At 44.4% G+C, this 13,532-nt stretch overlaps 1 long non-coding RNA gene across 1 annotated transcript; it reads left to right on the forward strand.

Annotated features, from left to right (window-relative positions):
- The first annotated feature begins 1,296 nt into the window (after positions 1 to 1,296).
- Positions 1,297 to 10,372, forward strand: LOC117199998 (uncharacterized). The gene is made up of 2 exons (XR_004481375.2): positions 1,297 to 2,136; positions 2,833 to 10,372. It is a non-coding gene; the product is annotated as an uncharacterized LOC117199998 (long non-coding RNA).
- The last annotated feature ends 3,160 nt before the right edge of the window (positions 10,373 to 13,532 follow it).

Consider the following 13,532-nt stretch of genomic DNA (forward strand, 5'->3'; position numbering starts at 1 on the left):
AAGAGGCATCGAAGATAAGAGAAGTACAAGTGTGGGGCTTTATTGTGTTTTGTCTTTCAAAAATTGTTTCACAAAATGATGCAGCTGGAGAAGCCACATAAAAAGAAGGGATTTTCTTGTGAACGCTTAACTGCCTGAAGAGAAAGTCCAGAGGGGCTGTGAAATCAGACCCTGGAGGCTTCTCTGTAGTGCTGTGCTAATCAGGGTTATTTTACTCACTGAGACTTCATTTCTGCTTAAAGGAGTTGGTGGCAAAAATGTAAGCTTTCATTTTCTTACAATAGAGTATTGCCAGGAAAGGGCACTTGTCGGAAAGGCTTCAGCGACGTTCTGTCCTTGGTTCCACAGGTGGCTCGGCGGTCCTCCCAGGTCCCCCAGGAATGCGTTCCTCCTTAAACAAAGGGTTGTTCGGTGATTCTCCCCAGGTCATGAACTGCACGGAGCTTTGGTGATTTGTACACTGCCCTCCACTTTTTAAGTTCTCCTGGGTCTGTCCCTCTTAGCAAAGCTAGGTGAAGTAGCTTGATTGATGTCACAACATTGCACAACGTACCTAGCGAATGTGAACTGCAGACTTGATGAGGCCTGACAGGGAATGGACAACCGTGGTGTGCAGACATCCCGCAGAGCCACAGCAATTACGTTTTTGTCCAGCCTGGTACAGTCCCTCTTACTTCTGAGGTTGCCTTTCGCGTTTCTCCAGAACTCAACCCCATGCACTGGGTCTTGTCAGGTGCCAGGGAAAGTATTCCTCTGGCTCCGATCTCCATCTCTGGCCCGGGCCTGGCTCCGTTTTCCTCAGCCATGTCTCTGTCCTCCCGTGTGTGAGAAAGCCGCAGAGACGGCATCACTGGCCGAGACTTCCAAACCGCCGACGGAGGTGCTCAGGGCGCCTCGGCTCCGTGGGTTGGGAAAACTCGTAAGTCGTTTATTGCCTCCTCCCCCAACATGGAGGGAACTTGCTGGCAAACGTCAAGGCAGAGTTAAGCGGTGGGTGTGGGCATGCAGGGTTGGCCCAGACTTGGGGGGAAGCCAGAGGCCCAGAGGAAAGGCGAGAGAGGAGGAGACAGATGGGGCCTGCCGGTTCTCAGAGGCTGGGAGCAACTAGGGCAGGGGGAGAGGAAGAGGGGCTTCTGAGCAGAGGAGGGATGGGTGCAGAGTGGGGAGGGGGTGTGGAGAAAAGCCCAGGGGAGGTTAGGGGGCCCAAAGTGCTGTGCATTCAACATGGCAAACTCCCTTCTTCTGTGTCTCCCAGGAGAGCATTAGGAACACACCTATTGCTCAGTAATGGAAGACGGCAATGGAATAAACAGTGTTGAGTCCCGAGGGGAGAGAGCTGGGACCACACACAGGGCCTCATCAGATCTGGGTCACGTTGCATCACCAAGGGGACTGGGGAACTGGTTTCTTCCGCTGCTAGCTTTATACATCTCTCTTTTCCTCCCTATCACGTTTTCTTGTTTGGCCCATTCCCATCCTGGCTGAGTCCCAAACGGACCCTTCTGCCCGTTCAGTGCCCAAGTCTCAGCCTTTTCTGTATATAGAACATCTTTCCCTTAGAGTCTCAGCACAAATTAAGTCCCTGAGTGGCATGGCAGCATTCAAATTGATGAGAACCTCTTAGTGCCTTGGATTCGAGTGCAGAATGAATGCTTCAAGACAGGGGTCAGCAAACTTTTTGTGCAAAGGGCCAGATAGTACATATTTTAGACTTTGCCAGGCAAAACTGAGAGTATTATGTAGGTATTTATAGAACAGGAGAGAAAACAAATTTTCACAAATTTTATACGTGAAATTCAAAACTTTATAGAAAACACTGAAATTTGAATTCCATATAATTTTCATGTGCCACAAAATATTATTCTTCTTTTGATCTTTTTACAATTATTTAAAATTATAAAAGCCATTCTTAGCTTGTGGGGTGTATAAACAACAGGTGGTGGGCTGGATTTGGCCCACTGGTTGTAATTTGCCAACCCCTGTTTCAAGAAGAATGAATCATGTTGCTGTAAAGGAAGGTGCACTCACAACACCCTGTTCTTCCCATATCTCTGCAGGCTTGATTGTGACCATCTGGATAAAAATGCTGGTCATCCAAACCTCAGTTCCACAATCAATGCCTGTGATTCATGACAGGTAGGCAAAATGACAGAGTTATAGAATTCTCCACTCTTCTTCCAGGTAATTAGGCTGCAGGCCCAAATGCCTTGGTAATTAATGCTGGCATATCCCGTAAGTCCATGCATGCCCTTTATCAGAAGTCTGCACCCGGACCACAGTGGTGATCTTACATTTTCATGGCAACACATGGTTTTAAAAGCGCTTTAACATACAGTATCTCATTAGATTAGTATCTCTTAACAACCCGAGAGGTAGAAAGGGTGATTATTATCCCCATTTAATGACTGAAAGAACCTAAATAAAACCAAAACCTCAAGAAGTTGTGGAGCTGCCTGTGATCAGTTATGCGGTGGTGGATGGAGGTTGGACCTCAGGTGTTGCTAGGAGCTGGGGATAGAGCAACAAAGACAAGCCTGGAGCTCCGGTCAAGAGGGGCAACAGCCCACAGAGAAAATAAAATAATCCTACTAACATTAAAAGAGTTGGTACCCCTATCAAGATGAAAAAGCACACCCTCTTTGAATACATCCAGAAACATTTTGCCTTGTTTATTGTAACCCAAAAGCATATCTTAAGGTAAAAGCCTCCAAAAGCTGAATAAATCCCAAAGATAAAAAGAATAACTTCAAGGTAATAATTATACTTCCAAAAACAGTCCCAGGATGCTTCTAAGGGCCAGTACCTGGAATGTGTATTTTGTTATTACCATAGATGTGAAGCTCTTAAAGCAGACAGCAAAGAGAATGCTAAGAAAATCACAGTGCATAAGCTGACCCTCAAGGACAGCGTGAATTGGGACTCAAAGGCGGTGATGGTGGCCGTTCCTCACAGACCCCAATGAGATCACAGTGTCCTGAGACTTTAATGGGCCGTGACAGGTTAGTGGCCCGGCCATCCGGCTGCCTGCCTAGAGCCGACTTCCTTGTGGGGAGAGGTCAGGGGAGCAGAAACAGCCTGCTGCTGCCGTCTGCTTCTCTCACAGCCACACAGCGACATCACACAAGCCCAGAGTCCTTTGAACATGGCTCCCAGGAAGTGTCACTCAGTGACAGAGCAGATGCTCTTGGAGGGCAGTGGAAAAGAGCAAGAGCTGTAGAGTCACGCTAACCTGGGTTCAAATCCCAACCCTCCTCTTACTGACCTGGACCTTGGAGACCCTGCCTTCATGTAGTTCATGGTTTATGAGAGAGGCTAACACAGTGGCTACACGGTTGGCCTGTGGGAAGCACTAAAAGAGATAATGCATGTAAAATGCCCGGCACATAGCCTGGCCTCTTGCTATGGGTGTTATTCATTAGGCCCAATAGCTAATCTGAAATAGCTAATAACTCTCTGGAGAGGCAGCTCTGTGGCAGAAGAAAGAGCATTAGGCTGGGATTCAAAAGGCTTGGGTCGCACATGAAATTCTGACCCTTGGGAGAGGTTAAGTGATCTGAAGAAAGCCAACCCCGAAGCCCAAGCTGCCTCCTCTAGGAAATGGAATTAATAACGTCTATTTCATAAGGTCGCTGGGAGGACTAAGAAACACAGGGTGTGAGATAGCTTTCTCCAGTATATTATTATATAGTGCCACAAAAATGTTCACAGCAACGTCTCTGAACAAGCGATATAGACATATTTGTGTGTGCACCACATCTCGTTCCATAAAAGATTTGAGACATTCTTCAAACCTCAAGCAGAGCTCAAAACCCACGTGAATAAAGAGAATCCACGTGAAATAATGAACCATAAATATGATTTAAAAAGGAGGACCCAGAAATAGGTAAAAGTAGGAACAAAAAGATCCAGGAGAAATAAACATTCAAAATTGTGGGGCGGAAGATTTTATCTACTGTACTGCTCAAACTGAATATCCAGTTTATCTCTTAAGTTTTCTGAGAGTCCAAGGGAAAAAAGGGAGATGTGGTTTTTCATTCTCATTGAAAAAAATACGTACAGATCTATCTCACCCTCTCCTCTCCCCTCCCCACCTCCATTCTTCAAGAGAAGCAGTAGTTTGCAACCCTTACTTCAACCTTGCCAAGGTAAGTACTATTTAGAAATGAAGAAACCAAGCCTCAGAGAGGTTGCCTAGCTTGCCTGAGATCACACAGCTAGTAGGAGGCAAAGCCAGGCTTCAAATTCAAGTTCAAAAGCACCACAGCCCTGTTCCTCCCACCACTAGCAGTGAAATTGTTCAGCAGGCGTCTTCCTGAGCTGCAGCAGCCGGGGAGACTCTTACTTAGAATCAGACAGAGACTGTCTTGGTGCCCCAACTGTCTGGCCAAAGTGTGATTCAGCAGAAAATTACTGTTTCAAGGCCAAAGAAACGGAAATAAACCCTCTCATTGCCGCAGTGCCGGGCAAGCTGAACCAGCCTTCCTGGAGGGCATAGACTGGGGACACGGAAGAAGGAAAGAGGCAGTTTGCCGTCCTTGGGCTTGGAAATGAACTTAGCGCAGGGCACTTGCAGAGGTGTCCTCCTCAGCCCGCAGTTGCTGAAGGCTCATGTGATGTCAGTGTGAGCAAGGGCACAACAGACTCTCACGGGAAGTACTCTGAAACAAGAAGGAAGATTCCAGCTCAGCCCTGGGTGAGGTAAGAACAGGGTAGAGCACATTCGCCAGCAGGAATGGAACAAAGGCAAGAGGAGTAGTAAAACAAAGTCCCATCCAGCCAGGCCTTTTATTCTGGTCTGGAAACTGATACCACAACCCCATTGTCCAGAATCCCCCATCATCGTAACTAAGCAAGGTTCAGGTTTACAGTATAGTGTAAAGTATATGGTCCCCACTCGTCTTTTTAATGGATCCATAAAGTCCTGAGTTAAGAGGCTCCTCTAGGCACTGTCATATTGATATCCAGATGGGAGGAACCTATCCATTATTGCAGCCCAAAGTAAGTGACACCCCTGCCTTTAACAAAGTTCATGTCTCTTCGGGTGGCTATAGATAATATTAGCAGGGATTCCAAAATGCATTTCACAGTAGGTTCATAAAAGGTGCACTGAGTGACTGAGAGTACAATGTCTTCAAGCCATATTCCTACAGCACATGTGGCATCTAGACTCATAAGGTTTTTTTCTCTAGTGTCTAGATCAAAGCCAAGGGCATGACACCTACAGTACAGCTCAGGAAAGGCAATTCTGCAAAGGCCAAGACCACTTGTTTCAATTCTGGGCCTTCCAATATCAACTTTGATCAAAGGATAGACTTTATGTGGAGTTGGGTCATATGTATGTCATATATTTTAAATGACTGTCCAACAATCTCAGCCTGAGGTTTTGATGAGAATCGGACACCTGACAGTTTGGCGTTATATTTTTGGACACCGTCTTATATTAAAGAAAGGCAGTATGTCAGTCAAGGATAGAACAGTGTCCTTTGGAAATAAAAGATAAACAGGTGGCAACTTGATACTATTTTATGAAATGCAAGTAGGCAAAATATGCTATCTACTTGGATTGATAGCCATCCGACCGCTGCATGGAGGCCAGGTGCAGAAAACTAGACTTGTGCTCAGAAAATAGTTTGGGGGCTTTTCTGGTACTTGAAAAAATGATTAATTAAGTCCTGAAAATTTTACACTGTAGAGCATGAAAAGAAGCTTTGGGCCTCTAAAGTGTTGGAGCAGTTGTTACTTGTTCCCCTCAATGACTGTATAAAACCTGGATAACATGCCCACAGATAACATAGTTTTGATCAAAGCAGTGTTCTGATGAAACTGCCAGGATGCATTAATTGAAAGATGTATTTGTTTTAGTTTCTAAATAAATGTACCTGTTTTATGAGATAATTGGTTATGAACCAATTAGGTTTTGGACACCATCTGCCAAAAATGATTTTAGCTGGGTCCTGTGATTAATTAACTGGAGGTCCTCTGAATCAGAAGGGTTTGCTCATTATTGAATGTAATTTGGAGGAATTTGGGCCATAAATCCCTGACTGTGAGGACTATTCCACTTTAGTCCTGGTGTTTAGAGCGGGCGTTACAGTGTTTAGGAGAGGGCCCTAGCCTCTAGTTCACAGGACCAGTGAAGAAAGACAGGAGTTAAGACGTGACCAAGACAAAAAGAAATGTGAGGGGACATTTCCCAGGCCCAACATTACCCAAATAATTGGAATGCCACATTAGTAAGTCCAGAAATATCAGAGCCTCACAAACAAGTCATTACCCACTCTGCTAGCCAGAATCTGGTTTGGGGAGAAAAGTCGTAATGGCCACATATTATATTTCTGTCCTTTTGCTTCACACATTTTTGCTCAACCAAGATACCACCAGCATAACTAGAAATGTGTGAGTCTTTTCAAGGAAAGACCTCAGGTAAATGACTGAATGCAGTCTATTGTCAATCAACAAAAGGTCACCTTTGTCCTTTGGGATGCTGTGGGGTTACCAAAGGACTGAGATACCCCACTTACCTGCCTTACATCTTCAGCTCTCCAAAGTATAGCCCTGACTCAGAAGGAAGTATTAAAAAGCCTCACTTATGAAACTCTGCCCTGAATAAAGCCATGTATTCACTTCCCTGGTTCTTCTCTCAGATTTATTGGCTCTCCTGGACCAGGCTTCTTAACAAGTACCTGACTCTGGTTTCTCCTTCTCTTCAGATGAGAAGTGGTGTAGAAAGCCAGGAAGAGAAAGAGAATGTCTCAGTGGGAGCTAGAGACATGGTCAGAGCCAGGGAAATGTTAAGTCTAGAGTCATAACAATGATAAAAGAACAATTCTAGACATGGAACCATATTTTATATAAGAATCAAATACTGTATATTCATGATAATAACTCTGAATCAAGAACTGGCTAAAATGCTATTTTCCAGGGCATTAAATAATGTGTTAAAATTGACCATAAAATAATTGGTAGGCTCAAAATCAAATAATATTCTAGCAGGAAGTAGATTTTACCATATGAAGAAAAACAGGTTTGCGCCAAAGGCAGACCAAAAATAAGAGGATAATGAAAAAAAATAAAAGAAAGAAAGGAAAACATTGATTTGACAGCAACCACTTTCCATAGGGTGTAACAGAAAGTAAACCTCTGGCTTCTCACAAAATCTGGATCACAGGAGCTCAATGTGGTTTTTACACAAGACTTAGAAGAAATCACCGGCATTAGGGTTTCCATCAAGGAGGAGCCGCCAGGCAACAAGCCTGGAAGCTCAGGACACACATCACTCTTAGAAAGGCGTGTTCACGCAGGGAGGTGCCTGCACAAGGAAACTTGTGCACAGAAGCCAGCAGTGCGATGGCCCTGCCTGGAGGTGGTGCAGGCTGCTCCCAGGGTATGTGGGCGGAGACAAGTTGTACCAATAGACAAGCCCAAATATGTGCATTTGCTCACATTTGGTTGGTGGGGGGAGGTTGGGATGAAGTCATGTAAAGAAAACAGTGCAGCTTGACTGGGTTCCCCTGTCTCCTCCCCACGTTCACCCATCAGCAAGGTCTAGGGGAGTTTGTTTGAAGATGTTAAATTGGGATCATACCATGACAACCTCTTGCTTTTGTTCAGTAACTAGGGAGCAGAAACGAGTTTCATTTTCTCTATTTTTGAATCTATGGAAATGTATGCTCCATTTCTGAAAGATTTTCATTAAACTATATTTAAAATAATAGAAAAAATATTTTTGACCTTTACTTAGTTAACTTCTGTGTAGTGGTTATGTATCTGACAAAACAAGTTCAGGTCCTGGCTTTACCTCTTACTAGCTGTGTGACTCCAGGCAGGTTGTTAATACTTTATCTTTTTTTATTTTTAATGGAAAAACAGGCCATTTCAAAACCATGAATACCATTGTGGTTGAGAATATCAGTGTCCCATCTTAGGGGCAGCACTGCGGACCCCATCGTCTGCCAATGCCCCTGCTTCTGCAATCTCATGCTTGGTGGGTGTCAGGTCCTCTCTGATGTCTATCTGACTTGTGGGGAGAAGGGGTAGAGGGTAAGCTCCCACATAAGAGTACAGCAGGGACCCCACCTGGCCTGCTGGCATTGACAGAGGCTGCCAAAGTAGCTCTTCGCCTATGGGAGGACAACCCCTTCAAAGGACATTTTTTTTTCCTGGCTGCTGTCTCAGAGTCTTACCCTTTCTCAGCCTCAGTTTCCTTGAAAAGACCAGGAAGTACAATAGTTATACTCAGAGGGATTGGCCCAGGGCTGCATGAGAAATGAGGGCCATTTCCTATTGATTTCTTACTGATTCAGCTACATCTGGGTTCTCAGAGTAGAGCTATTTAGAGAGTAGACTTGACTGAGAGTGTTTCCTGGGGTAAGTAAGGCTGAAGTGGACAGCCTCCTACTTTGTGTCTCTTCTTCAACGATGGGATCTAGAGAGCCTCCACTTTCCCATCTTTGAGTTCATCTGGCCTCTGCTTGCACATAATCTTGAATGCTCTGCCAGAGTCAACAGGAGCAAGAGGCAGCCTTTCAGACCTAGTCACGCTCAGTCTCCAGCTCCTACCAGTGAATGCACATGTGAGAATCAGGGCTGCCCAGATCCTCTCTTTTCCTTGCATGGTGAAGAGTGCCTGGTGGTCGCCATGACTCTGTTCAGTCCTGGAACCCACATCTCTTGACCTGGTCATCCTTGGTCTGAACTACGTGGCCTTGGAAAATCCATGCTGTCACAGCATGAAGCCACTGGCTCCTTTGGTGCTGGCCAAGGTGCTGATCATATGGGAGCCAGAACCCAAAAGTCTTCCTGCAAGAGAATGGAGCTGAACACCTTGTCCTGATTGGATGACTCAGTAACCTGCTACTTAGGAGGGACAATCATCACCATGCTTCCACATCTCCTGTGGTGACCCTCTCTCAGCTGGGGTTGGGGAGGGAGAGTGGGGGATAGGTGCTCTAAGAGCAGCACACTCAGCAAGAGCATGCAGTTTTATTTTGAGTAGAGGAACAGATGGGGTGGAGGGAGAGAAGCTTGGGGTTCAGGTTCCTAGTCTGGAGGCCAGGGTGCTCCATGGAGCTAGTTTGAGGAAGGAGAGAGATGGCTCAGAAGTCCGTAGGCTCTGTCAAGGCAGCAAGAAAGCATAGGGGATGAGAGGAAGGCAGAGATGGGGGACAGAAAGCAGGGGTCGGAGCCAGTAAGGTTTAAGCCTGGACCATAGCAGAAAGGCCCATAGTAAGTGAGAGGAACACCAGGACCAGAGGGAAGAATCAGCCAGGAGGAGCATTCTAGAGGGTGTAATATCAGGATGGCAGAAGGTCCCGGAGAGGGGGTATTGAGGAAAGTCAAGACTACACAACACACTTTTGTATTTTCCAGTCTAGTTCCACTGAAAGAGATAACATTCTAAACAACTTTTTTTTCTTCCTAACTACTTAATTTTATGTTTTTTGGCCGCACTGCGCAGCATGTGGGATCTTACTTTCCCAGCCAGGGATTGAACCCATGGCCCCCACATTGGGAGCACAGAACTTTAACCACTGGACTCGCCAGGAAAGTCCCAGAGGAAAGTCTTCCCTCTCTCTCTAAGTGCATTATAGTTATCTGAACTGTTATTTTATAAGGCAAAATCCTTGTTTCCAAGGAGTTTACAACTTAGCTGATGATACATCATATTCACTCAATAGAGGGTTAAATAAAAACCCAAGTAGCACAGGTGAAGTGACCAATAACTGGTATTCAGAATGAATGAGAGTTCTAATAAGAGAGACTTCACAAATGAGATGCAGTGATTGGAGGGGACAACATGGAGAAACTGGAATCTGATCTGAATCTTAAAGGAGGGAGCAGGCTTTGGAAAGGTAGAGGTGGGGGAACAGGTGGGTCAGGTAGGAAGAATGTCCTATGGCAGAGTTAAGTGAGGTGTGTTATCAGCAAAAATATGCAGGCTGGCCAGGGCTGGCCCCTCTGTAAAGGGGACAAGTGGGAGATGCTTGGAGGATAGCAAGGAGGCCACAGTGATGTACTCTCCCAAGGACACAGAGGAAAGAGGCCATTCAATACATAATGGGCCAGAGCTTAGCTATGCCAGGTCAGCTTAAATACCAAGCTGTATTACTGATAGAAGATTGCACTGTAACATGATACAATATATAAAATCAACACATATGAAGAAAACAATCATAAAAAGTAGTGTTAGGGCTTCCCTGGTGGCGCAGTGGTTGAGAGTCCGCCTGCTGATGCAGGGGCACGGGTTTGTGCCCCGGTCTGGGAGGATCCCACATGCTGCGGAGCGGCTGGGCCCGTGAGCCATGGCTGCTGAGCCTGCGCGTCTGGAGCCTGTGGTCCGCAACGGGAGAGGCCACAACAGTGAGAGGCCCACGTACCGCAAAAAATAAATAAATAAATAAATAAATAAGTAGGATGAGTCAGTCTTAAAAGCCTAGCAAATGAAATTTGGCCATCCCCATCAAACTCTGTCAAGAAGAGAGTTTTACCCAAATGATTTATAGTCTTCTGGTCTCATAGGTAAGAACATAGTATGGGGAGATGCCAGCCTCAGAGGGCTTGAGTAGATATTCAATTAGATGAGTAAATAAATGAATAAAGGATCTTATTAAATATTCAATTAATGTGATTCTTCTTCTCTTTCTGACTCACCACACATTCTTTTGATTGTAACTTAGCATTCCTTTTAGATTTGCCTGCAGAGAGATAATTACTGATCATAGATGTTTCATGCATTCTAGTCTCCACAACAAGAATTTCTTGCTGTAAAATAATAAACTGACATTCTGGTGTTCTACATCATGACTTTGGCTCATGGGAAAGATGCACTTTTGGTTTCTGAGGGTGACTACCAGACACTAGATGGTGGTCAGTTTGCTGGGACAAAAATCACCCTTGTGTAAGGTTTCTTGAGGACAACCTTGCCACGGTGGAGAAAGCACTGTATGGGGCATGATTATGGAATGTCTTAAATGCCAGTGTGATGAGTATCGAGTTTATTCTGTAGGATTTTGGGTGTAGTTCAGGTCAACAAATACTGAGCACTTGCTGTGGGAAAGGCGTTGCTGTGTGGGGAGGAAAGCGTTCATAAATAGTCTGTGTGGAATCTACAATGTAGTGGGAAAGGCAGCTCCTCACAAAACCATTTGTGATGGACATTGAGATAAATGTATGAAATAGACTTCAGGAGGGAAGTGGCATTCAAACTGGGCCTAGAAAGAGAAGGATCATTTTTAACCTGCAAAACTAGGAGAAAGGTCATTTTAGGATATGGGAGCAACATAAGGGATGACAAAAACCACATTGTGCCTGAAGAGGGATGATGGAAGTTTGGGTAGAGCAGACATGACCTTGATCAATGGGCTATCCTCCAAGGAATGGTGGTTTGTGAACGGGTGAGTGATGCAAGTAGATTTTCTCTTTAGAAAAATGTTAAAAGATCATGAATAATAGATTTTAAAAAAGATATTTGGAAGGAGAAATATAAATTATAAGACTGTCTTAGGTATCAGGTGAAAGGTGAGTAGGATGTTAAGGGAAGGTAGTGGGGGTGGAATGAAAAGGACAGGTTCTAAGGAGAGTTCTTAACATGGTGGCCGAGGGCTTCCTATAAGTCCCATGAGTGAACTATGGGGATGCACAAACCTCAAACGTTGTGTGTCAAATTTTGTGGAAGTGTAAGTATGAATTTAACTGGGGAGAATGTTCTGTTAGCCCGCATCCCCCAACAAGCAGATGCCAAGATCATATTAAACATTTAAGAAATTTCTTCGCTAAAATGCCTGTGGGAGAAAATGAGGAGGGAGCTGGAAGAGGCTGGGAGAGTCTTCAGAGAGGAAAGGAAGGAAGGAAGTTCTGGTGGAATCCTTTCAGAATGCCATTCCATCTAAGGACGCTTCAAAAAGGCCACAGTGGAATCCTCCAGCCAAATTACTAATCAGGGGAGTCCCTAGTCTCCCAGGAACAGCTGTGCCTTAGTATTCCTGCTGTGTTTAGTAACCATCTGGGAACAGCCTGTCAGAAGCATAGTTGAGATGCAAAGGCAGCAGCTCTACTTTGAGCACAGCAGCCAGGGCCCCCGGTGAATGGTGCTCCCTCAAGCTGGAGATCTGAGAGGCTCATTCTCATAACCACCACAGGGGCACACGACCTTTATTGGATTCCCAAAGTGGTTCATGACCAAAATGGGGTTAAAAGATCACCTTCCTAGAAATTGTTGAGGTAAAGTTAACAAGGTATGCAAATAATTTTCTGCGTATCTAGGAGAATGATGGTGCCATTGCCTAACACACGGTGTGTAGGACAAGACCTAGTGCAAGAAAATGTGCTTTGTTTCTGCCATGTTGTATTTGAGATGCTGGTGAGAGAGCCCATTAAATACCTACCGAGCAAACCAGAACCTCAGATGGCACAGTTTGAGCTGCAACTCTGTGAAAGACAGTTTTCATGGAGAAATTGAGGTGTCAATGGAAACAATAGACAGGAGTGAGTTTCCCTCAGGAAGAGGTAGATTGAACAGAGCAGAGGGTCAATTGTCTATTTTAGAGGGGGCACTGGGGCATGACAGTTCAGGTGTGTTGCTGAAAGAAGAGAGGGTAAGGGTGAGGAGTGATCCAAAAGGGAAGGAGATAATCACTAAAGCACTTGTATCCTAAAAGCAATGAGGACAGGATCTAAAAAACAGTGGCGTTGTCAAAAGTGCCAAATGCTTGCAGAATATCAAGTAGGGAGAGGTCCAAGAAAGATAGCCATATTTTAAGAAGAAAAGAATCATGAAACAGAGACCTCATCTTAATCACTGTATTACCTCTGTGTTTGCAATCTCCCTGCATTTTCGCGAATAACTATTTTTTTCAATTTTTTCTCAACTACAAATCAGGAATAAGTGGGTGGTGTAGAAAGGAGGCTGGAAGAATCAGGGTCTATCACAAAGAAACAAATGGTGTTTCTTCAAATATGTCTGAGACATTTTTTTCGTCTTTATGTAATTTGAGAAGTTGTCACCCAAACTGCACAACACAAAAACTAAACAACACCTAATACATGTTATGGTAAATATTTTCGGCCTAATGTATATTTATTTTGAAAGCTTACCATAGCATGTATAGATGATTGGTATCATCTTTTTATTGAATTCACTGTTGAAAAACAAATTTTCTAGGGTGAAGATATTTTTCCCTGTGTAGCACGAGGACTGGAAATTTGTCCTATTGTCTGATGCTTCAGAGAGGTTTCTCAGTGCCAGTTATTGATCCATGTTGTTTGATGACTAAGCCTGTAAGTCCTATAAAGCGTAAGCGTATGGAAGATTGATTCAAGAGTTGCCCATTTGAACGGCATGTCTTGTCCTTTGCAAAATGGTAGTTTTGATTTTCTCCCCTAGGTTACTCATGCCCTTTCTATAAAGATCCATAAGACTCATCTACTTGATTTTTGTTCTGGGAATATTTTATCTCTAGTGTGAAGTTTATAGTTTTAACTTATTAGAAAATGCAAACTTTGTAGTATAACACACTTCCCTTTCCCCCTTGTTA

This window comes from Orcinus orca, chromosome 3 (assembly GCF_937001465.1).
Source record: "Orcinus orca chromosome 3, mOrcOrc1.1, whole genome shotgun sequence".
Taxonomy (NCBI): domain Eukaryota; kingdom Metazoa; phylum Chordata; class Mammalia; order Artiodactyla; family Delphinidae; genus Orcinus; species Orcinus orca.